Source organism: Mustela erminea, chromosome 21 (genome assembly GCF_009829155.1).
Source record: "Mustela erminea isolate mMusErm1 chromosome 21, mMusErm1.Pri, whole genome shotgun sequence".
Classification (NCBI taxonomy): Eukaryota; Metazoa; Chordata; class Mammalia; order Carnivora; family Mustelidae; genus Mustela; species Mustela erminea.
Genome location: NC_045634.1, coordinates 9,460,001 through 9,487,206, shown reverse-complemented (window position 1 = coordinate 9,487,206; position 27,206 = coordinate 9,460,001).

Genomic DNA, 27,206 nt, shown 5'->3' with positions numbered 1-27,206 from the left:
CTCTATTCTGTTCCATTGATCTATGTGTCTGTTTTTGTGCCAGTACCATGCTGTCTTGATGACGACAGCTTTGTAATAGAGCTTGAAGTCCGGAATTGTGATGCCACCAACGTTGGCTTTCTTTTTCAATATCCCTTTGGCTATTCGAGGTCTTTTCTGGTTCCATATAAATTTTAGCATTATTTGTTCCATTTCTTTGAAAAAGATGGATGGTACTTTGATAGGAATTGCATTAAATGTGTAGATTGCTTTAGGTAGCATAGACATTTTCACAATATTTATTCTTCCAATCCAGGAGCATGGAACATTTTTCCATTTCTTTGTGTCTTCCTCAATTTCTTTCATGAGTACTTTATAGTTTTCTGAGTATAGATTCTGTGTCTCTTTGGTTAGGTTTATTCCTAGGTATCTTATGGTTTTGGGTGCAATTGTAAACGGGATTGACTCCTTAATTTCTCTTTCTTCTGTCTTGCTGTTGGTGTAGAGAAATGCAACTGATTTCTGTGCATTGATTTTATATCCTGACACTTTACTGAATTCCTGTATAAGTTCTAACAGTTTTGGAGTGGAGTCTTTTGGGTTTTCCACATATAGTATCATATCATCTGCAAAGAGTGATAATTTGACTTCTTCTTTGCCGATTTGGATGCCTTTAATTTCCTTTTGTTGTCTGATTGCTGAGGCCAGGACCTCTAGTACTATGTTGAATAGCAGTGGTGATAATGGACATCCCTGCCGTGTTCCTGACCTTAGCGGAAAAGCTTTCAGGTTTTCTCCATTGAGAATGATATTAGCGGTGGGTTTTTCATAGATGGCTTTGATGATATTGAGGTATGTGCCCTCTATCCCTACACTTTGAAGAGTTTTGATCAGGAAGGGATGCTGTACTTTGTCAAATGCTTTTTCAGCATCTATTGAGAGTATCATATGGTTCTTGTTCTTTCTTTTATTGATGTGTTGTATCACATTGACTGATTTGCGGATGTTGAACCAACCTTGCAGCCCTGGAATAAATCCCACTTGGTCGTGGTGAATAATCTTTTTAATGTACTGTTGAATCCTATTGGCTAGTATTTTGTTGAGTATTTTCGCATCTGTGTTCATCAAGGATATCGGTCTATAGCTCTCTTTTTTGGTGGGATCCTTGTCTGGTTTTAGGATCAAGGTGATGCGGGCCTCATAAAATGAGTTTGGAAGTTTTCCTTCCATTTCTATTTTTTGGAACAGTTTCAGGAGAATAGGAATTAGTTCTTCTTTAAATGTTTGGTAGAATTCCCCCGGGAAGCCCTCTGGCCCTGGGCTTTTGTTTGTTTGGAGATTTTTAATGACTGTTTCAATCTCCTTACTGGTTATGGGTCTGTTCAGGCTTTCTATTTCTTCCTGGTTCAGTTGTGGTAGTTTATATGTTTCTAGGAATGCATCCATTTCTTCCAGATTGTCAAATTTATTGGCGTAGAGTTGCTCATAGTATGTTCTTATAATAGTTTCTATTTCTTTGGTATTAGTTGTGATCTCTCCTCTTTCATTCATGATTTTATTTATTTGGGTCCTTTCTCTTTTCTTTTTGATAAGTCGGGCCAGGAGTTTATCAATTTTATTAATTCTTCCAAAGAACCAGCTCCTAGTTTCATTGATTTGTTCTATTGTTTTTTTGGTTTCTATTTCATTGATTTCTGCTCTGATCTTTATGATTTCTCTTCTCCTGCTGGGCTTAGGGTTTCTTTCTTGTTCTTTCTCCAGCTCCTTTAGGTGTAGGGTTAGGTTGTGTACCTGAGACCTTTCTTGTTTCTTGAGAAAGGCTTGTACCGCTATATATTTTCCTCTCAAGACTGCCTTTGTTGTGTCCCACAGATTTTGAACCATTGTATTTTCATTATCATTTGTTTCCATGATTTTTTTCAATTCTTCTTTAATTTCCCGGTTGACCCATTCATTCTTTAGAAGGATGCTGTTTAGTCTCCATGTATTTGGGTTCTTTCCAAACTTCCTTTTGTGGTTGAGTTCTAGCTTTAGAGCATTGTGGTCTGAAAATATGCAGGGAATGATCCCAATCTTTTGATACCGGTTGAGTCCTGATTTAGGACCGAGGATGTGATCTATTCTGGAGAATGTTCCATGTGCACTAGAGAAGAATGTGTATTCTGTTGCTTTGGGATGAAATATTCTGAATATATCTGTGATGTCCATCTGGTCCAGTGTGTCATTTAAGGCCTTTATTTCCTTGCTGATCTTTTGCTTGGATGATCTGTCCATTTCAGTGAGGGGAGTGTTAAAGTCCCCTACTATTATTGTATTATTGTTGATGTGTTTCTTTGATTTTGTTATTAATTGGTTTATATAGTTGGCTGCTCCCACGTTGGGGGCATAGATATTTAAAATTGTTAGATCTTCTTGTTGGACAGACCCTTTGAGTATGATATAGTGTCCTTCCTCATCTCTTATTATAGTCTTTGGCTTAAAATCTAATTGATCTGATATAAGGATTGCCACTCCTGCTTTCTTCTGATGTCCATTAGCATGGTAAATTCTTTTCCACCCCCTCACTTTAAATCTGGAGGTGTCTTCGGGCTTAAAATGAGTTTCTTGGAGGCAACATATAGATGGGTTTTGTTTTTTTATCCATTCTGATACCCTGTGTCTTTTGACAGGGGCATTTAGCCCATTAACATTCAGGGTAACTATTGAGAGATATGAATTTAGTGCCATTGTATTGCCTGTAAGTTGACTGTTACTGTATATGGTCTCTGTTCCTTTCTGATCTACCACTTGTAGGCTCTCTCTTTGCTTAGAGGACCCCTTTCAATATTTCCTGTAGAGCTGGTTTGGTATTTGCAAATTCTTTCAGTTTTTGTTTGTCCTGGAAGCTTTTAATCTCTCCTTCTATTTTCAATGATAGTCTAGCTGGATATAGTATTCTTGGCTGCATGTTTTTCTCGTTTAGTGCTCTGAAAATATCATGCCAGCTCTTTCTGGCCTGCCAGGTCTCTGTGGATACGTCAGCTGCCAATCTAATATTTTTACCATTGTATGTTACAGACTTCTTTTCCCGGGCTGCTTTCAGGATTTTCTCTTTGTCACTGAGACTTGTAAATTTTATTATTAGGTGACGGGGTGTGGGCCTATTCCTATTGATTTTGAGGGGCGTTCTCTGAACCTCCTGAATTTTGATGCTCGTTCCCTTTGCCATATTGGGGAAATTCTCCCCAATAATTCTCTCCAGTATACCTTCTGCTCCCCTCTCTCTTTCTTCTTCTTCTGGAATCCCAATTATTCTAATGTTGTTTCGTCTTATGGTGTCACTTATCTCTCGAATTCTCCCCTCGTGGTCCAGTAGCTGTTTGTCCCTCTTTTGCTCAGCTTCTTTATTCTCTGTCATTTGGTCTTCTATATCACTAATTCTTTCTTCTGCCTCATTTATCCTAGCAGTGAGAGCCTCCATTTTTGATTGCACTTCATTAATAGCTTTTTTGATTTCAACTTGGTTAGATTTTAGTTCTTTTATTTCTCCAGAAAGGGCTTTTATATCTCTCGAGAGGGTTTCTCTAATATCTTCCATGCCTTTTTCAAGCCCGGCTAGAACCTTGAGAATTGTCATTCTGAACTCTAGATCTGACATATTACCAATGTCTGTATTGATTAGGTCCCTAGCCTTCGGTACTGCCTCTTGTTCTTTTTTTTGTGTTGAATTTTTCCGTCTTGTCATTTTGTCCAGATAAGAGTATATGAAGGGGCAAGTAAAATACTAAAAGGGTGGCAACAACCCCAGGAAAAAATGCTTTAACCAAATTAGAAGAGATCCAAAATCGTGAGGGGGGAGAAAGGGGATAAAAAGAGGTTCAAAAAGGAAGAAAGAAAAAAAAAAAAAGAAAAAAGAAAAAAAAAAAAAGAAAAAAGAAAAGAATTAAAAAAAAAAAAGGAAAACACCTAAGAAAAATGTAAAAAAGAAAAAATATATATATTAGATAAACTAGTAAAAAATCGTTTAAAAAGAAAAAGGTAACAGTTAAAAAAAAAAAAAATTTTACCCGAAGGCGAGAAAAAAAAAAAAAAATGAAAAAGAAAAAAATTAAATTAACTGCAAGACTAAAAAAAAAATCACAGGGAAAAAGCCACGAGTTCCGTGCTTGGCTTTCTCCTCCTCTGGAATTCTGCTGCTCTCCTTGGTATTGAAACCGCACTCCTTGGTAGGTGAACTTGGTCTCGGCTGGATTTCTTGTTGATCTTCTGGGGGAGGGGCCTGTTGTAGTGATTCTCAAGTGTCTTTGCCCCAGGCGGAATTACACCGCCCTTACCTGGGGCCGGGGTGAGTAATCCGCTCGGGTTTGCTTTCAGGAGCTTTTGTTCCCTGAGCGCTTTCCGTAGAGTTCCGGAAGACGGAATACAAATGGCGGCCTCCTGGTCTCCGGCTCGGAGGAGCCGAGAGCCCAGGGCCGCACTCCTCAGTGCGCCCTCAGAGAACAGCGCCCAGTAACTCCCGTCTGCCTGACCTCCGGCCGCGCTCTGAGCTCTCCGAGCCTGCGACCAGTTCAAGGTAACACCGAGCTGTGAGCTTACTGTCGGCTCTGTCTCTGTAGCCGGCTTTCCCGTTCCAATACCCGCAAGGTCTGCGACACTCAGACACCCCTGATCCTTCTGTGACCCTGCGGGACCTGAGGCCACGCTGAACCCGCGTGGGCTTCGCCCCGGTTTAGCCTCTGGAGCGATGTCCCTCAGCGGAACAGACTTTTAAAAGTCCTGATTTTGTGCACCGTTGCTCCGCCGCTTGCCGGGAGCCGGCCCCTCCCCCCGGGGTCTATCTTCCCGTCGCTTTGGATTCACTTCTCCGCCGGTCCTACCTTTCAGAAAGTGGTTGTTTTTCTGTTTCCAGAATTGCTGTTCTTCTTCTCTTTGATCTGCCGATGGATTTTCAGGTGTTTGCAATCTTTAGATAAGCTATCTAGCTGATCTCCGGCTAGCTGAAACAGTCTCAGCCTGCTACTTCTCCGCCATCTTGACTCCTCCCCCCGCTTTACTCCTTTTCTAATACAAGAGACTGTGCCTTCATGTATGGACAAGTCCTAATTCTGAGTCCCAGTTAGGGACTGCTGCCCATCAAGCACAAACAGTTCTGACTGGAACAGAACTCACGCACAGGGGAAGAGACTGACCCTGGCAAAAATTCAGAATGGGAAAAAGGAGCCAAATGCGTAATGTCTGTGGAAAGCTATACTCGCAAGAGAAAGGAAGAGAAAGGTGAGAAGCGTATGTCCATTTCATTTCTCCAAATCATTAATCCAATTAATTTTCTCTTCCTCCCTGGAGAAAAGAGTGAAAAGATGGAGGAAAGAAAGTGTATTACATTTCTGGTACTACCTCCCTGTGGAAGACAACCGGTAATGAAGTGTCCTCTACTCTTCTACCTGCTTACTACCTTCTTCAACCTTTTTGTCTTCTTAAATTGGGCTTAAACCTATGGCCAAATAGGGCTGTGGGGAGATCAGCATTGCAGCAGGACACACCCATTTTCTCACCTTCGTGAGTGAACCAGTCATTTATCTGTGGGTATCTTTCTGGAACCACTGGTAGGGATTTGAGATTTTGTTTGCAGGGAACTCCCAAGAAGGTATGAATAACTCCAAATCAGTGACTTTTGTGCCTGCGAAAACAGATGCCTTTCAAACAAGTCTTTTCTTTCTATAATTGAATATTCCCACCCAGGGGGTTACCTCTCATTGTTCCATCATTTAAATAGTCCATAAGTGGATTGGTTTTCATCCTTACCCTTCTTGGTTTTTGTTTAATATGGTTTATCTTTATTGTTTGTTTCCTAGAGTCTGAAATCCAAAGATTCCATGGCCATAATCTCTCAGGCAAAAGTAAGAGCTCTATAATACCTTTCTTGAGTCTAAACAAAGAATCAAATTTTGGACAGCTGACCTACTTCAGCAGACTATCAACAATTTAAATTTAAGTTTGAACTCAGCTCTACACCACATTATCCACAACTGAAAGGGTCACCTGTACAGTTGCATCGATCAAGGTCCCCAGGGTCTGTGCCGTTACTAAAGAAAGTTGTTTTTGACAAGTACATAGCCTACTGCTCTGAAACTGCATATTCTTACTTTCCATAAAGCTAATAGACTCCAACTGTCTTGAGGCATTTTGTTTTCCTAAAAGGGGAAAAGTCTATAAGCGAGTAACTTAAGGTGCAGCGTCTGTGGCCTTGCCTTTATAAAATTAGTCACAGGGATGCCTGGGTGTCTCAGTTGATTAAGAGTCTGCCTTTGGCTCAGGTCAATCCCAGGGTCCAGGGATCAAATCTCAGGTCAGGCTCCTTCCTCAGTGGGGAGCCTGCTTCTCCCTTCGCTTGCCTCTGTCCCTGCTTGTGTGCACTCTCTCTTTCTCTGACAAATAAATAAATAAAGCAAAATAAATAGTCACAGTCCTGTTATTAAGCCAAGAGGAATATCAGCGAACTTCCCCTGCCAAAAATAATTCTACAGAGGCAAACATTCAAGTTAATGTAATGTGCCCAAGTTGCAATAGTTAAAGGCTATATGTCTGGATATAAGAAGATATTGTGTGACTCAATGTAATAACATCTGCAGATAGACAAGATAGAAACACATTAAATTTTAAATAAAAAAAAATAAAGTCACCAAACTATACATTATATACCCAGGATTTACTTAGCTTACATATGGAAATTTTTACTTCTTGACCATATGCATCCATTTCCCCCACCCCCTCTTGCTGCCTCTAGTAACCATCAATCCATTTTCTCTATCTATGAGTTCAGTCTTTTTAGATCCTACATATAACTGATCCCATACAGTCTTTGTCTTTCTCTGTCTGACTTATTTTACTTAGGAGAATGGCCTCAGGTTTCATCCATGCTGTCACAGATGTTAAGATAGACTTGCTTCTCATGGTTGAACCATATTCCTATACACACACACACACACACACACACACACACACTTACATACATACACACACCACCTTTCCTTTATCCATTCCTCCAGTAGACATTTAAGTTGTTTCCATGTCTTGGTTATTGTAAACAATGCTACAACAAACATGGGGGTATATATATCTTTTCTAGATAATGATTTTATTAATTTAAGATATACACCCAGAAATGGAATTGCTGAATCAAATGGTAGTTCTATTTTTAATTTTTGAGGATATGCCACACTGTTTTCCGTAGTTGTTGGACCAAGTTATATTCCCATCAACAGAGCACAAATTCCTTTTTCTCACATCCTTATCAGTCCTTGTTATCTCTTGTCTCACTCTAACAGTTTTGAGGTGATATCTTTGTCCTGATTTTGTATTGGATTTCCCTGATTATTAGTGATGTTAAGCACCTTTTCATATACCTGTTCGCTATCTGTATGTCTTCTTATATATTTTTGATATTAACCTCTTGTCAAATGATTTGCAAATATTTTCTCCCATTATGTAGGCTGCCTTTTCATTTTGTTGATTTTTTATTCTGTGTAGAAGATTTTTAGTTTGAAAAGTCCCATCTTATTTTCTTTCGTTGTTTGTGCTTTTGTGTCAAATTCAAAAAAAATCATCAAAACTAATGCGAAGGAGCTTACCACCTATATTTTCTTTGAGGATTTTTATGGTTTCGGGCCTTATGTCCATGTCTTTATTCCAATTTGAGTTGATTTTTTTGTGTGGTATAAGATAAGGGTCCAGTTTCATTGTTCTGGGTGTGGTTGCCACATTTCTCAACATCATTTATTGAAGAGACTATCCTTTCCCCATTATATATTCTTGGCTCCTCTGTCATAAAGAAGTTGACAATCTGTGTGTCGGTTTAATTCTTAATGTCTCATTTCCTTCAACCACCTTCAAAGCACAAACACTTAACATATTTTTTGTTCCTCCAATTTTCATTCCCTGCTTATTTATCAATATTCTGGGTCCATGCAGCAAAGCTTGAACTTTTAAATGAACTTGTTTTCCATGTTTCAGGTCTTCTTTTTTCCCCTTATAAATTCAAACCCCTTGTAAACTTAAACTATGAAGCGCAGGACAGAAATGAGATGCATCACATGTGCCCTCTTGCTCCCTCTAAACTCACTGAGTATTATTGGAGCTCTCTAGATACAAAAGGAAATAAAAGGAGAAAGAAAAGCATTATTCCGTCATAACAAAATACTATTAAAGTCCGGCATGTAAAAATACTGAATACCAAATCAAGGAAGACCCCCCGCCAAAAAAAGGAAAATAAGGAGGTACAGAATTAAACATTCAAATACCTCTTCATTACTTTAAACTACCACATTTTTAGATGACTTAGTTTCATATCAGCAAGCCCTGTACCTAAATTCTGAAGATAATTTAATAAAGACTTTGTAGACAGTGAAGATAATCAAGTAAAATGGATTCTTTTCATTGTGAGCAAACTTTAGGCCTCAATGAGGTGTAAACATGCAAACAGAATAAAACAAAACAAACAAACAAAAAACAAACAAAACCAAAGGGCCATTTCAAGACAGTGCAACTAAAAGATTATAAACATGGTTAAAAAATTCAAAAAGATCACATTTCCTGAGTAGTTTAATATGAAAAATTGAAACATTCAGAAAGGCTAATGGTATTATACAATTGTTATTTACAACTGTTAACATGTAACCATATTTGCTTCTCCATATAACTAAACCATTGAAAACAGGTTGTTGACATTGTGTCTAGAATCATTTTCTCCTAAGAATAAGACATTTTCTTATGTAACCACAACACCATTATTTCATTGAACAAATTTAAGATGAACCCAAGAATATTGTAATAGATTTTTTTTAACTTTCACACAATGACCCAATCATAGGTTGTTAAGTCCCCCCCCCCTTTAATCTAGACAGTCATCTCTTGTTTGTTACATGACATTAACATTTGGAAGAATCCAGGACAGTTGTCTTAATTTAGAGTGTTCCATACCCTGGATACTCCTCAGGGAGCATTTTGATTTATTTTCTATCCTCTTTATTTCCTAGAAACTGGAAATTAAGTCAAGAACATTTGCTAGTCCAGAAATGTACAATAACGGGCATTTACTTTCAGTGCACCATAGAGGAAATCTCTGATTGTTCCTATACTTCTCCAAACACTGAGAAATCCATGTGGCTTGGAAGGACAGAGTCTCAGGTGTGGTTGCAATGATTTTTTTTTTTTCCAAATGGCTATTTAGTTGTCATATTTCATTTATTGGAAATTGCACATTTCTCTCTGTGATTTGAAATGCAAATTTACAGTACACTAAATGCTTCTTGATACCTCTGTCTAGCCTGGATATTCTATTCTGTTGCATCTGTCTGTAATATCACTTGGTTTTAAGTACAGTGTAACATAGCATTGTATAATATAGTACAACATAATATATTTTATATTTGATGCAGCCACATCTCCTTTGTTACTTTTTCTTCTGCAGGGTTTTCCTAACCATTATTGCTTATTTATTTTCCTATATAAATTGCAGAATCAGGTTGCTAGCTTCAGAATAAAAAGTACTTGTGGATATTTTTATGTGAGATTGTGATAAATGTATATATTAACTATGGGAGAATTGACAGTTTTATGATGAGCTTTCTTATCCAAGACAAAGATGTTTATTTTCTCAAAACTAGTTTTGTGACTCTCAGATTTTTAGCTTTTCCACATGCAAGTTTTGTACATTTCTCATTAGGTTTATTTCTAAGTATTTTATCTTTTTTGTTGCTGTTATTATAAATGAAGTCATCTCTTTCATTATATTTAGTAACTACTAGTGTTTGTATAGTCAACTATTACTAATTTTTGAATATTTTATATTCTTCTTTAAGACTAAATTTTCTTACCATTTGTTTGAGTTTCATCATTAAACCCTCTGGTTTTTTTTCAGACATGAAATTATATCACCTTCAAGGAGATATTTTTTTAAAAAGTCTTTTTTAATATTAAAGCCTTTAATTGTTTTCTTCATTTTGGCTGCAAATTCTGGTATCTCCAAGACAACATCAAAAAGGAATAGAGATAGGAACATTCTTGTCTTGTTCTTGATTTTAGCAAACAGGACTCTAGTATTTTTCCATTAAGTAGAACAATGGCTTTTGGGGTAAAGTGTATATATATACTATAATTTTAAGGATGTTTTAATTAATTGTTTATTTAATAGTACTTTGAATCAGAAATAGGTGTTGACTCTTGTTTAAGTCTTCTCTCGTAGAAAATATAATCAAATGTTTTATTTGTTCTCTTTATGTTTATTAAAATAGATAATTACATTAATGGATGTCCTAAAATTGAAATATTTTTGAATTTGTGAAATAAATTCCCATTTGGTTATGATATATAATTTTTAATATTTCTGTTTAATTCTCTTGTGTAATATTTTGTTTAGGATAGCTCCAAAATTGTGATAGGTAAAATTTAGGGTTCTATTTTTCTTTTTTTAAGGATTTTTCTCACTATTTTCTGGAATAGTTTAAGAGTATTGGGATTATATGGTATTTGAAACTCTGATAGAACTCTATAGGGAAAGAATCAAGACTTGCTGATTCTTGTGGACAGTTCTTTAGTAACTCTCTCCATATTTTTCCACTAGTATTTGGTTGTCTTATTAAACATCTGTGTTTATCAGGATGTTTGGATAAATTACAATTCCCTGGAAAATTAATCATTTTATGCAGATTTTTCCAATTTCTTTCTATTTTTATACCTTGTTTTATTTGTTTTGCATGATTGTTTATTCTCTCTTTTCCCCATTTAGAAAATTAGATTAACTAGTGTTTTGGAATTGTCATCATTTCCTTGTCCTATGTTCTAACATTTATTTCCTCTCTTGCTCATATAGTTTCTTCTGCTTTTTAAAATATAATTACTTTTTTTGAGTTTAGACAAATATTATAATAATTTATTTCCATTATTTTTTGAGGATTTTTAAAAATTTAAATTCAGTTAATTAACATATATTATTCGTTTCAAGGATACAGGTCTATGACTCATCAATAATAACCAGTGCTCCTTCCAACGCATACCTTTCCTAAAGTCTCTCACCCAGTTACCCCGTCCCTCCACCTTCTCCCCTCCAACAACCCTCAATTTGTTTCCTATTTATTTTTTAACTAAACATATTAAAAATAATAAAAACAATTATACTATCTTTTGGGGCAAGCTGTGGTGTTGTGCTTTGTAGATGATCCAGAGATTAAAAAAGCCATGTTTGTTGCTTGAACCTAACACTGCTCTAAGAAGTAAAATCTATGGAGAAATTTTTAAAAAGGTACGTTTGGTCCACCCATGAGTGGCTACATATTACACAAAGTGAGCCTGGTTCGGAGTAGATAAAGAGAGTATGCATTATTGTCTCATGGTTGATCTGATCATCTGCCAGATGTCGATTTAAACATCAGTTTGATGGTACGGAGTTGCACACGCTTTTGACTTTAGCATACTCAACATAATTTTTATTTTGTGTGTCTGAATGGTTATGATTATGTTCTTTCAGACAAATAGAAGAGAAAACATGGTAAAAATGGTATAAAACTTAAACTTTTTAAAGGCTGTATTAAGAATTTTGTGGTGCTAACAGTAGAGATTATATAGGAGTATATAAATTTATACCGTATTATTTCTTTTGGATACTTAATATGAAAAAATACCCATGAAGTTGGTCACTTGTAGCTTACCCATCCAACATTCACCAATGTGGACTGAGTTTATAGTAAGCTCATTCATTACATTTTGCTCTCAAAAATAAGAAAGAGAGAAAGAGTAGAAAAACAGTCTTTTTTTTTTTTTTTTCCTACTGAGAGCTTAGGTTGGTGACTGAAAAAAATACTATTGTAAGTTTTATTTCTGGAACCAAAAAAAAAAAAAAAAACTCAGTGAATAAGAAAATGAATATTTTATATTTCATCTGCCAAGAACTCAAATCCCAAATGGCATACATAGCATATGCACCTAAAGACAGTTATTATGGCCATATAGTATTTGGTCTATAGCAATATAGCATTATAGCATTCATTTAAAATGTTCAGTTGTTAATGTTTAAACTCATTCTTTCTATATTCATCATTATATATATATATATGTAATATATAATTTCATTATAAATATATATAGTTATATATTAGGTATTTTATGTGTGTGTGTGTGTATACTCCAAATTTAAAGGCATCTTCTTTGTATGAGGCCTATTTTAGAGCTGTGAGTTAATGGTGAGCTTAAATGCCCTGTGCTATATATTGTTTCCTAAGCCACTGTAGGACAGATTCGATTTCAGCGCAGAGTCATTTCCAGCTGTGTCAAGCTGTGTACTGAATCTGCTAGTACTCAAGGATGGCTCACAGTGAAATACTTTGCCCTGACCAGAGTGAAATATATCTTCCACCAAGCATTCTTGGCTATGGAATTTTAAAACCAGGAGCAAATCGGACTAATTCAAATTCATCTGGACACATTTGATACAATATACAAGAAGATCTTTTCCTCCCAGTTAATCTACTCACATGCAGAAACTCTGAGCTCCAGTGCCAAAAGATTTATGGTTTCCAGAGCAGTCCATACGTATTCTGCCTTCTCTTGGCTCAAGATAGCCCCTCTATGTGCAATGCTTCTCTTCACTCCTTTTGCCTTATCCCCACCATAACAAGCAGAAGTTGTTTCTCTTAGAGTGAAGACTCACCTATCAAAGAGTACACGGTGCTAAATCCTTAGTAGCTTGGGTTGGGACTCTCCCATGAGTGCTTGCCACAGGCTTCATTAAGTATCCGTACGCCATTTATAATTCAAGCACTATTTGATGCATTGGCCCAGGAGTAGAGCTTTATGCTCTGCAGCTCATTCAAGGACTCCACTCAAAGTTGGGGAGTCTCACCTAAGGCTGGTGCTTTATAATTTACTTGGTAAATGGATCAATGTGATATATTTGTCTCCAAGGTCCTAAGAGGACCCCTTAAGGATTGTGCCTTCCTTCTAAGTGTAATATGGTATACCAGTTTTGTTCTGACTCTAGTAGTGATATACCAAAGTGTTATAAACCACTGGTTTCCTCCATCCTCAAGAGTGCCACAGGCATGGCAGAGTCCTGGAAACTTTGAATGGTGTCTGGTTGATCCTTGTCATTGGCAAGAGGCTATCAATACAGTAGAGCAGAGGGATGTCCTGTGATATGATGAGATCATCTAAATTCTTGGAGATGGAATTATGAAAAAGAGCCAGAAAGTTCACATAGCCCTCAAAGAGGAGAGTAATAGTGCTGTGCCTCTGTTTGGTGAAGAGGAACTTATTCTACTCTTCTCTGATAATGGCACAATGAGGGGGAGGGGAGTCAGCCTGATACCAGCATTCCAGGGCTATGTTGTCCATATGTTGTTAACTTCAAAAAAGGGACAACATATAGAATAATAATTACAATTTTTTTTACCACCTGATAAAACTTGTTAAATTCACGGTCATTTTCTATTTTACCTATTTAATTTTCTCATAGCCCAAAAAGAAAAATTAGATGGAATTGTGATAGGAATCACTAACCTGAAACTTTCATTTCATAGCCCTCATCTTAATTATTTCACAAGGAACGTAGTATTGGTTTTTGTTTGCTATTTTGGTAAGTGGCATTATTATTTCTAGGGGTTTGTGCTTGCTTCTTGATACCATATTATCACTCATACCATGTCCAGAAGCCAGTGTGGGAGGTTTGCCAGTAGCTTATTTCAACTATGCATTCAGCAATTAAGGAAATAATCAGAGTCTGGTTTTATAGACAACTTGGACCTACTCATTGATTTTGCTTGAGACAGTAAGTTACTTATCACCTGAACTTCATAACTTGACTCTGATAAGTGGACCTAGTGATGGTTTTTGTTTTTGTTTTTGGTTTTGTTTTTGTTTTCCCATAGAGATTAGCATTTGCTCAGAGCTGCAAGTGACTGAGGATTTACTTTCCGTTCATGTACAGATTCCCTGGCAGATGTTTACAGATCCCTTTAAGATGGCTGTGAGGAAGGTTTGGAGTCATAATTTCTCTGCTATCACAGTGTAATTGTTGATAGCTTTATAGGCTCTGCTTTATGCAAAAGGCTCTCAGTCTGTAAACTAAGTCAAATCTGGGGGCTGGGTCACTCAAGTTAAGCCTATGTTCACCTGAAGTCTGGTGGTTAAGAAGTGTTGCCATGTAGCTTCTGGCACTCTGGGATTCAATCATCCCCACCAAAATTAAGGAATACCATTTAAGTGGAGCATTTCCTAAATTTATCCTTGGTTTCTAGAAGATAGCCACTATAGATTAGATTGGCTGCCTGTCTGGTTGGTTGGTCGGTTGAATGCTGGCTCTCTCTTCTCTCATGTACTTCTTAAGCCTTAGTGAAGGAATGCCCTCTAGATCCTCCAAGGGGATATATATGTATTTGGCCTAATATGTCAGCTACACATGATAAATGTACCTTGCTTTCTTCCTGAATATTTAGATTTCATTCTTTATGTTATACCCTGAAGTTTCTGGCTTGTCAGCTAGTCGGCCCTTGAGTCTAGATCTCAGTCTACCAGTTCAGCAGCTACTATAACCACTCACAGATATGTAAACTAATCCTTTGAATATGGACTCTCTGATGAAGTTTTCCTAAACTTGGCTCAGTATAAAATTCTGTTCCTTCTACCTACTCTGGCCAAAAATTCCTAGACACATTCTGTTGATGTAAATTAGCAACATCTTACAGTTTCTGGTGTGTGACTGCCCTTGAATGTCAGACTTGATGGTTAAGCATCTGACTCGTGATTTCAGCTCAGGTCATGATCTCAGGGTCCTGGGATTGAGCCCTCCACTGGGCTCCAAACTCAGCCAGAGTTAGCTTGTCCCTCTCCCTCTGCTCCTCCCCTTACCTCTCTTTTGAATGAATAAGTGAAACAATCTTTAAAAAAAATTCAGAGTTGATTATTGTCCCCCCTGGAGTGTGCTGAGAGGTGGCAGCTGGTGAGGATAAATGACTTCTCTCTATAAGACAAATCGTCAAGTTAAGTCATTTTAGGGTCCAAGCCTAAATAACTTGAACCTCACCAGAGGGAAAAGCATTTGTTTCTGCTGGAAATGGCAATTCAGCAAGGTTCCAGGGCTGGCAAACTCTAAATCATGCACATCTCTTTGAAGTTCTTAAATTTTTGCAGTTTACTTCTTTCCCAAACATTTCCCAACTTTCACTCAGAAGAACTAGCCAATCTCTGCATCCAAATCTGTGGTGAAATAATAGCATTTGAAGCAGACTCAGATTCTGATTTAAAGGTAGGTCTACACTGAAGTGAGAAGAAGTAAGAAATTATTTGGGGCTGGTCATAGGAGCTTCCCTGGCCTCCTGTCCATAGTTCAGTTGAGGATTGAAAACTATGAATTTGCCATTTGCCTTTTTTAAACTCTCCATTGCATTCACATTTCTGGTATTCATTTGTGCAATAAGGACCCACAGTGACAGCCACATGTCCAGCAAATCTTTGCCTTCAGTCATCCTTTATGTAATCAAATATAACGTCTGCTATTGGTCCTTTGGACTGCCAAGCTAACAGGATCATCTTTGCATTCACACCTAATTGGTTTGGATGAATAGAATTAAATTCCCATGTCCTTTCTTCTCCTACATACAACCCTTGCTGGTTTCAGTTACAGTGTCAATCAGGGTTTAGTTTTAGAAAACAAAATATATGATGACAAGTTTGAACAATACAGATTTCCTTAAATTTTAGAAAATAACTTCTAGAATTCTAGAATTCCAGAAACCGATTCTAACTGAACACTCAGGACTGACACCAAACATCTATACTCTAGAACCTGACCACCAGTTTGCATTACTGTCACCAGTATGGGGAAGGTATTATTATCTAGAAAATGCTCTGGTCAGGAAGTAAGTGCAACTGCAAATCTTCTTAGAAAACTCATGAACTTGGGTGCCTGGATGGCTCAGTTGGTTGAGCAACTGCCTTCAGTTCAGGTCATGATCCCAGAGTCCCAGGATCAAGTCGGGCATCAGGGTCCCTGCTCCACGGGGAGTCTGCTTCTCCCTCTGACTTTTTCCCCTCTCATGCTCTCTCTCACTGTCTCTCAAATAAATAAATAAAAATCTTTGAAAAAAAGAAAAGAAAGAAAACTCATGAACCATGCCACACTGTCTGAGTAATACTCAGAGAAATGACAGAGTTCCCCTCCCTCTAGACCCCTAGGAAACCAGTGACTAGATGGATACCAATATCTCTGCTCATCCTGACACAGAAAAACCTAATGACCCATTGATTGCCTACCAGCAGGAACTCAGAAGCAGCAAAAATGAAGCCTTCTCCCACCTCCAAAATTTATAAAAATGATCTAATTGCATAAACCATAGTTTGTAAACTACCTTCAGGGAAATCTGGGAAATGAAGTGTTTTTTTGCTTTCTCTCTTTTCAAGTTAAGGAAAGCATAGAAAACAGTTGTGTCCCAATTCACCATGTTCACCACGTCAAGGGAAGAAGAACAGATGTCATTACTGGGAACATGTACAGCTGTTTCTGGCACCAGGGATTACAGACGTGGGAAAGCTCTTCATCTCTACATGCCTCACAGCTTTTCTTATATTAAATAAAATTAAATCATATACCTCGTAAGGACATTGTGATAAGTCGATGAGACGATACTGAATGCCATGGCATAATTGCTGAGCGCGATCTCATTGCCCAAGGGGAGCTGAAGCATTACCTCTGCCTGCACAGGGACTCCTTGTGTTTTCTTCGCCTCCTACTCTTCCAACCACCACAAAACTCAGCATATAACCTCCTCTAAATATCACACTAGCTAATATCAGAAACATTTCCTTCGCAGATATTCAATCAGATAATCAATCAATCGGATCCAAAATGGAACATTTCCTTCCTTCCACCCTCCACTCTCTGAGGCATCTGTCCTGACGGTCGATCCACGTGTGCCAGGAACAAGAGCTGATTACAGGTCGCATGCATGCTGGCTGATCAGTGCCTTTGCCCTGTTATTGTTGGGTCTTTTGATTATCCCTTGTGGGTAGATATTACTAATGAATTAATATGGTCCTACAGAAAAGAAATTGATTAGAGAGCAAAGTGATCAGGCAGCTTCTGAATATTAAGAGTGGAGAAGGATGAACAGACGTGATCCAGCTCCCCAATGAACCTTCTTCCCTGTAAATTAAAACTATCTTCTCTACAATTTAAACTGATTTCTTACATTGCTTTACAATTCCCTGGGCATCTTCCTATATGCTATTGTATTTGACCTTCATAACCATCCTGTGAACTATGAAATGGGAGTTGCCACTTGTTAGAATACCATCCTATATCCCTGCCTGCCTGTTGCACTAGACATGAAGTACTTATTCTTTGGATTTTCCTTCTTTGTATTGGAGTTATACCAGAAAAAGATTCCTCTCTCTATATAGGTGGTAGAACCTTATAGAAAGAGGGTTGGTTTTTTTTTTTTTTTTTTTTTTTTTTAGTTGTTGTTGTTTTGGTTTGGTTTGGTTTGGTTTGGTTTTTTTTTTTTTTTTTTTTTTGTATAAGAAAGTAGTACTTCTCTTAATTGTGATCTCAGTAGTAAGTACTAGGTAAGGGAAGATTAAGAACTCATTCTTGTGCTTCAACAAAGAAGCCAAGATATCTATGAAATAGTTTCTGTGTCATGATTCAATAATAACTCCTGAAATATGCAGACAGCTTAGGAGCTAACAAATAAAAAAAAAAACATAATTTGTATCGTTTCTTTGTGTGTGTGCGTGTTTATATCTGGAGCCCCCCTACTTCCATTTCCTTCAAGAGGAGATCCCTCCATCCCTGGGTGCCATTCACTGAAGGCAGCATTAGAAACATAGGTGTATATGTATTCTATGTTTTTATAATGTTGGTATCATTTTTATTCTTCCTTGATACTTTACAAGTTCTTTGGAAGACTTTAGCCTTACTTTGTTATGCTAAGTAGAAACAAGGGAAGATATTCATGTGTACAGAGATCAGATAATTGAAGTGTGTTGGGGGAATGGGGGTGCCAAGGTGTATTTTCTCCTAAAAATGTCACTCAACACAAGAAAGTCAGTGTTACAGGGTCAGTTCTTCCACACTACTTGAAGACCAAGCTTTTTACTCTTTGTATGATGAAACTCATCAAGAAGTATATACCCATTCCAAATTGTTGGTGTTTCCTGGTGTTGTTTAATACTCAGTACATTTTTATATACTAATTTTTCTAGCTCATGAATAAAAAGATCAAAACTCAAAGGGGTAAATTTCTTTTATGAAGCCACCATAGCTAGTATATGTCAGAACCAGGAATAAAACCTTGAAGTTCCAATGTTCATACTCTTGTAGAAAAAAAAATTCTGGATTTCTTTGCTTTTCTTCCCTCCTCTTCTTGCTTTTGTAATACAGGTACACATCTATTTCTGCATTTAGGAAGAGGTGTCATTACTCATATTTCTCCTAGTTTGAGGAGGAGAATTAGGGGAAAATGATATTTAGTGAGATCAAAGAATAATTGATTTTTAAGACTGGAAGCATGGAAAATCCTGTATAGAAGCCACAAAGCTGAGGGAATAGAACAGGATATAGGATTTCTCTATAAAGATGTGATCGGCAATCAAGAGATGGTCACAGATGACCTTCGGAAGATTAGCATCAGTGGTGGGATGTATCATAAGTTTAATTGTAGTGGAGTGAATAAAATGAAGGGGAATGATAATAAACAGTTGCCCTTTACTATTTTTAAGAAGATTCAGATCAAATATAACTTCCTTAGTAAAGACTTGTGTGTGTTCAAACTCCTATCAGTTAAAATATCCATTTCAGTTACTCTTCTTATTTATAACTTACTGGCTTAAAATATTATTATTATTTCCTATGGAAAAGTTTGTTGACTGGGCTCCATGGTGATTCATAGCTGATATCCCTCATGGTTTGCTGTCTGATAACAGCTGAGGCTGTATTTAGTTGAAGACTGACACAATCGGTCGAAGCCTGGACATCCAAGATGGCTTCCTCACATGAACGGCAGCGAAATCTGACTCTTGGCAGCAGGTATGGCTGATGCTGTGAACTAGAGCCTTATTTATGACATCTTCATGTAGTTCTCTAATAGTATGGCAAAATCCTAAGGAGTCCTCCCAAAGGAGAGTGTTCCAATTATCCATATAGAAGCTGCAACACTTTTGACCTATGTTCTCCATAGTCATGCAGTATCACTTTTGCTACATCCTGTTGGTCAAAGTAGGTCAGAATCTGTTACATTTCCAGTAGAAAAACACTGCATAAATGTTGAATGAAAACTATCATTAGTGACTCTCCTCTGTTCCAAAGTTGGTTTTCAGATAATACTGTTTTGAAGGACACAAGGCAGTGGATTGTGATCTAAATGTGTAATTGAATACAGTTTTTTAAAGAATTGATGTACATGATCAATATGCTATTTTAGAGGCTTATGTTATATTCTGTAAAGAAAAGACATAGGATATAAGGAACTAAGAATGTTCTCTCATTTATTCACTTAAATTCTATTCCCAAGCCTTGCTGACATCTTGATGATGTAATCGTGTCCAAGAAAGCTATCAAGACCAATAAAATGAAAAAGAGTGTTGAGTTCAATGCCTCTGGCCAAAGAAAAATCAATGTATCCATATGAAAAAAACAACCAAAGTGATCAAAGAAATGAGACTGTCTTGCCAGCCTTCCAGAAAGGGCAAGACTCATCAATAAGACAAGCAAAGGGACAAATTTATGACATGGGGCTAAGGATCTGTTGAAATGCAGTGTTAGGAGAAGTCCTATAGAGGAAGAGTCCATTTGGTCTGTGGAACACTATAGTGTATTAAACACTGTATTGAGCTCTTATTTTGAATACATAAATGGCAGAGAGAGAGCATGATGGATTTTCTTTTTTCTTACACGTGCACTCCAATGCCCAGACTTGCTATAGCATTGTGCTCCCAGTCAATAGTACCCTTGTAGCTTGTTTGCTTAATTGATTGCCATGCTATGTCAACCTTCACGACCGAAGTGTCAAATATTTGCAGACTGGAACACATAGTGTTTGGCGCCACTTGGTCCTTCATGCAATGCTGCTACAGATGCTGGAGTGTACATACTACATTTAGCCAGACAAATAGTCAAATTTATTAAATTAAACAGTCATGTCTGTAGACTGCCTCGAGTCTATCAACATTACTGACGATTGCGATTTCAAAGAAAACAAACAAAAATACCAGTTCCCAACTCATTTATATTGCCAATCGATTGTTTTTGATTAATTTACTCGCAGTATTCAGAGATTCAACAGAAGGAGGATATTTAAACAGGATAAATACTTGTTCTCTGTTTTTGAAGGTATCTTCTTCATACCTGTTCCGCCTCTAAATATTTACCTGCAGTGTATTTTGCTCCCTTTGAATGGAAAAAAGGAAGTAGAAAATTGGTAGAAACATGTTACTGATTTGCAGCTTTTGTTTGGGAACATCACATAGGTTCACAATGCTTAATAATTTTCACTTTGACTTGAACATGACATCAGCATCTCAGTGCCTCCATGGGAAGTATTGGCGGGGTGGGATCTGTCAGAGTGAGAGGAGAACCACCTGAAAAAGTGAGGCTGGCCTGGTAATGCTTCCAGGGGAGCACGCGGGAGCCCCAGAGTGCAGCTGCCAGCCTGGCATGCTCATGCTACATGTGGTGGTTTGTTTACCTGCCAACTTTCTGTGTTCCCCATGTTGTTCACATAGGGCCTCAGGTTTGAATTAGGCCCTCCTAGAGGGTAAGAGGAAATGAGGGTGGAGGCACAGGGATGAGGAGATAGCAGGTACAACTTTGGTAGTGAATCTTTAGGAGCTTGTGGTGTAGGAAAAAAAAAAAAAAAAAAAAAAAAAAAAGACTTGGGACTCCTGGGTGGCTCAGTGGGTTAAAGCCTCTGCCTTTCGCTCAGGTCATGATCCCAGGGTCCTGGGATCGAGCCCCGCATCGGGCTCTCTGCTCAGTGGGGAGCCTGCTTCCTCCTCCTCTCTCTCTGCCTACTTGTGATCTCTATCTGTCAAATAAATAAGTAAAATCTTAAAAAAAAAAAAAAAGACTCCTTGCACTGAGGTGGCAGCAGCCCTCTCCCACTGGAGGGAATATATTCAAGGAGGTGAATTAATTTTCCCAACATCACTGAGAGTTGTGAAACAGGATGTCCCATCTGGGTGTGTCAGACTTCAAAGTTCATGATTTTTCCATACCTCCAAAATACTGCCCAAAGAAGTATAAATGATCTTGTGATAAGAGTCATCTACCAAAAGGGACAACTGGGGATTTCATACAGAGGATGTAAAACTTTTTTTTCCCTTGGCATAATTTCATCAGCTTTGTGAAACTAACCAATACACCAAGGAACTTCTTTATAATCCTGACAAGGAGGAACAATTTGTGTTTATTTGTTCTATCCGGGAATCATGAACTCAGTTCAGCATGGTGCTTGATACGTACTTGTTTGTTAATTGATCTAAGAACTATATGAAGTTAAAATATAATTATAATAGCAAATGCTATTTTAAACTATTAAATTATTTTATGTGTCAGATCCTTTTTAACAATTTAAACTATTCATTTACTCCTTATAATGCAGCAGTATTTTGTTATCATTGTACAGATATGAAAATGGGTTCAGAGTTTCATTTAAAGACTGGATTCAAAGTTGGGTCCAAATCAGTCCAACCTGTTCTCTTTGCCACTATTCTATAGAACCTTCCTCATCTCTGCTCTGTGAAAGCTGATGGAGAAGAGCGCTCTGTTGTGGTCACAGGACTAGGACATTTGATCTGTTAAGTTCACAGTCTTGACAACTCTGATCCTCACGGTGTGGTGAGAGGGCTTCGATAATTTGGGTGGTGTTTCACCTGACCCAACAAGGCTTCCACAGGTGGCGAAAGAGACCACATCAATCACTACCCTCAGTGTTCTGGGTATCAAGCAACTTGTAGTTAGTATCTAGTAAAATTGTCGGGTGGAGACATGTTAGTGTTCCAGGTAGGGAATGTGATGAATTACAGGCACTGGTGTTACTGGGGAATGCAGAGGAACCGTTTGTCAGTTACCAGATATTCTGTCATATGGATGCTGTTCTCTTCTGTTCCAATAACAAACCGTCTCACCAACTAGGGCATACCCATGGAGTAGTGAGACCATCCTCGAGTGGTTTAAGAGAACTGAAATCTAATCATGGGCCTTAAACCAATTTCTTCCCATCTTTTTAAAATTTCCTTAGGCCTCAGCTCTCTTTCTCTAACTGAATAAACTAGGTCATCTTAAGGCCTTTTCAGTTCCAAAATCTTCATTTAAACAATAAAATTATGGTACCTGGAAAAAAAAATCTATAAACAGTTGGTAACATTGGCAAGAGCTGGAATAGAGTGTACCATTTTACAGAGAGAGAGGAAAAAAATAACTAGCACACCTGTCTTCCAGTGCTCCTATTAGGTAACATGGTCTGAAAAACAGACTGCCAGGAATTTGAGCCTCTGGAATTACATGGCATCCTGTCTAGAAAGGTGACAAAGATCTTTCCGAGATAGCTCCTCAAGTTTGAAATCAGGAAGTGATAAATGCTGGTGCACACAAGAGCCCCTGTGTCTTCAGGGATGCCATGCTGTGTACTCAAGGCAACTTTGGTTTTTCTTCTAAAAGTACAATATTTCCACTTACCATCAAAGCACCTCTGATACAGATTTCTGACACCTGCCCTTAAGAGGTGGTAGCCAGTTTGGGCAAAGGGGATTTGGAACTCATTGATTGATGCCCTTAGAGGAGATGAGGATACTAAACTTGCAAGTCTACATCCTTAATACTGTGACATTGTTAAAGTGCTAGTCATAGACTGTGGTAGGCAAAGGCAGCATTGAAAGTGAGCCCAAATCTAAATATTATCTCTTAGTGTCTCTTTTTCTCACTCCTTCTCACTCAAACACACACGCATATGTCCCTTTGCATTTGGTGAACAGGCAAGACTCAACACTCAGTGACAACAACCATATGAAATCTCCTGTCTATTAGAATTTTCTATAGAGCTTTAAATAACTCTAGTGATAGTCAGTTTCTTTTTTCTTGCTTTTTTGGTGACAGCTAAAAAGGCTGCCCTTAGCCTGAACCAATTTATCAGTTTCAAAGGAAAAGATAATAAAACTGTCATTTCCGGCCATAACACCAAGGGTGCTGCTGATACCCTGATATTAGAGATTATTAAAAGTAAAGCTGTCTCTTAGTTTTTGATATCAAAAATGCTTCCAAGCCTTGTTAAGACTCCGTGTTATTTTGGATAGGAAGGGGGTGGGAGGAAGAACTTAAAATGACCCCAATGGGCATTGAAGTGACTGAGCTATTAAACACCTAGCTTTGTGGGTGATTTTTTGGAGCTCTTCAATTTATCACAGATACAAACTGCCAGGAGAAAATTAATTTAAAACTCACTTCTCTCACAGACCTGCTCAAGATACTCAAAATGTGAGAAAGGTTTACAGAAAGAGGGTCAAAATAATTGTTGACTCTCTAGAGACTACCCCGGTTTCTACTCTTCCAATCACTGGTAACTTCTGACAGCCCTTTATCAACAGGACTTCTGAAAGAAGGAGGAAAGTGAATTCATTATTTATTCCTAATGCAGAAAAAGCCACAGGAAATGGTTTCGACCTAAGTACAGCAGAGTCCGAGTAAATAATTTCTTGCCTCAGCTGACTAAGTCTGAGGAGTCTGGGCTTTTCTAACGAGAGACAGTGTGTTTTATTGGAAAGAGCTTTAGAGTCAAGCAGACCGTTGCTCAAATTCTGGCTCTTCTACTCATTAGCTGTGTAAACTTGGGCAAATTATCTCATACCATTGAGCTTCCTCCTTCTTCATTAAAATAAATAAAATAAAATAAAATAAAATCCTCCCACATGTAGGATTGTAGGGAGAATGCTCAAGTTTGCCACAATTAGGGCACCTGGTGAGCTCAGTTGGAAGACCATGCAACTCTTGATCTTGATTTGACCCCCGTGTTAGATGGAGATCACTACAAAAAAATGAAAGTTTGCCACAATTATCTTTTTTCTTGGTATACTATTTATAAATTGCATGTTTGTATGATAACTGTCTAGACTAAGATTTTAAAGCTGGGAATAACTTCTAATAATCTTAGAGTGTAAGAGTTATTTCTGGGGACCTAGGACATTTCTTAGAAATGTTGGTGTGACAATAAGAAAGTATGCCAAACCCTCTTTCCTACTCTGCAGTGTTAATTGTATTAATTCTGTGGCTGAGTAAAATTTGGTTAGTAACCAGTATGTTATTTTTCCCCCTCCAACTACCCATATAATGATTGTACAAGATGGCTTGATGTCAACCTCAGAAAAAAATTGTCAGATCAATACTGGAAAATAAAGATATTAAACTCTAGGATTTCTAAGTTTAAGAGCTAAAGAGGAAGGTATGCGAGAGAAAGAAACAATTTGAAAGACACAACTAAGCCATTTCTTTCTTCCTCCCTTCCTCTAACCTCCTAAACCCTCGAAGATCTCTCCATGAAAGAGAGAAAACTAAATTGGAAACGTTTGAAGCCCTTAGCAAAGGGTCTGTCAGTGTGATCTTCCCCAAACCTGTCAAGGACTAAGCTGGGAGATGATGAAATGGTGAAGTTGGGAGATAGGAGAAGAGAGAATTCTGGGCTATACTGAAAAGTTCTAGAAATCTAATAAGTAGCTAAGAGAGATATGAGAAGTCGAGAAGGCCCACTCACTGCCCTGAGCTTCCTGTAGCACCCAGACATCACGGGGTAGCCTTCAGAATTGCTTATAAACTCAGTGGGGAGAGGAGGTGATTGCTGGAATGGGAAGAGAAAGAGTTTAGAGATGGAGAGGAAGAGGGAGAAAGGCAAGGAGAATTTTATTATGAGGATCAGGGGACACACTCCAGAGTCACGTGATGTGCACATTCTTCCTTGAGAATTACATGAGTCATGTCTCCTTGCCTCCATCTTAAAGGATCCACAGCATCAAGGGCTGTCTAGTGCCATTCAAGGACCCCTATCCATTAGTGGACCAAACTACCAGATACAGCAAGGCTCATCTTAAGCAGAAATCTTGGAAATAAGCAGCAGAGAATTTTTTAAAACTACAGTTATTCCTACTTTCCCAACATTGTTCTAGTAGTTTCTTAAGCCTTACCACATTCCCTCTGCACTCACAAGTCTTAAAACCATCGAAGAAGAGAGGGGCAAGGCAACAAAAGTGTCAGAAGGAAGGTGCAAAATTGAGACATTTAAAACACAAAACACCAAGACTTGAAGTTAGACAACTGAATTATCATAAAATAATCATAATAACTCTAACTACAACCACAGTCAGTGCCGTAAGAATAAACACGGATGTGATGTCAGGTTCCAGATACTGCTGTAAATCCTTTGTATCGATTAATGCCTATAATATTCACAGTACCCTTATAATTTAGTTACTCATATTACCCCCACTTTATGAATAGGGAAACTGGAGCACAGTGGGATGAGTGTAACACGATTAAGGTGACAGAGCTATTAAGTGGCAGAAGAGAGTCTGAGCCTTAGTCTGTACCCTTAAGCAGTGTATGACCACAGTATATGTGAAGGAAATATCACTGCGTCTGCTACCTAGTTTTCTGACTTTCAGATGTATACGTACTTTCTCAGAGTCGTGTCCAGGATCACAGTAACAAAATTCCACATTTTAGGTCTTTGCTAAAACTGGAGACTCCATAGGGGGAAAAAAAAAAAAAATTCATGTCCAAATGGACCTTTCTAATTGGATACTGGAAGAAAGCAACCTATGATAAGTGTGATGATGGTATTTACTCCAAGGTCCTATTTTGTCATCTGATTCTCAGAGCTGCATAAAGGATTTGCTATTGTGAAGAGTAATTTAGACCTTTTGTCTCCTGCAGTGAGCACCCACTGGGGATACAGTTATTGCCAGGTAGGCTTGACCACTCATTATCCCTAGAGAAGATGTCATGGGGTGATAGAAATTCACATATGCCACAAGAGATTAAAATCTAAAACACGTAAACACATACTGATAGAGAATTTTTGTCACTCACTGTCCAGGTTCTCCTTTGGCTAATCGCATCCCATTTAAAAATAGATTTCAAAAATTATTTCCAGACCCTTCTCTTGGTGGGGAAGCAAAAAAAAAAAAAAAAGGTTTGCCCTTGTTTTTGTTCCACAGTGGTGAAAGCTGGAGGGAGGATTTGGTTAAGAAAAGAGTGTTAGAGTCTTGCTGCGCGTTCCCTTGTAGAGTAAACAGCCCCGGTCTTTTATTCAAAGCAGATCAAACCATGGCCACATTATTAGTTATTGTTTAGCTGCCTGGGTTTAGGATGAAATTACCCTGCTGCCCAGGGACCCAGCATTTTAGCTCCAGATCCAGCAGTGCTCATAACGCAAGGCACAATGCTTCGTGGCACTGTCAGCCATTTAACCTAAAAAGAACATGCTGTAATCAAGTGGGGACTGTTCGACTGCATCACTCTTGGGTCCCATTTCAGGGAGCCTAGGAAACCTGCCACTGAGTTTTAAAGGGAGAAGAAAAGAAAACACAGAAAATGCTCCAAATGGGGCAAGGGTAAATTTCCTCTACATTTAACAACAACAACAACCACAACAACAACAACAACAAAAAATATATATATATATATATATATATTATATATATATGCACATATATGTATGTATGTGTATGTGTATTTTATTTAAAATGTAGAGAAAATTTTATATATATATATTTATTTATTTATTTATTTTCAACTTATCAATATGTCTCCATTTTGAGAAAGTTGGACTGACGGCTTTATGTGTAAGTTACTATCCGATTCCCGTTTTTTATCCATGAATCAGAAGCTCAGGAAAATCAGAAGACCCCCAAATGCAATATTTAAGCCGTCTCAGTTGCTACAACCCTTGAGAATGGGATCTAGTTCTTAGCAAGAATAATGTTACCTGCCACCTAAATAAATGCTAAGATTTAGTGTGTGGAAATAATAAAGCCAGAAAGATGAAGTGGATTCCAGATATATTAAATCTGGGATAGACTCAGATAACAGGCTTAAGCAATAAAGTGAAACTTTCATCCTGTATTCATAATGTCAGTGTTACTGTGGCAATGCTAGCTTGAAAATATAAGCATCCATGGTTGTCTTCCTAAAAGAATTTCTTGAGTCATTTTTTGAAGTC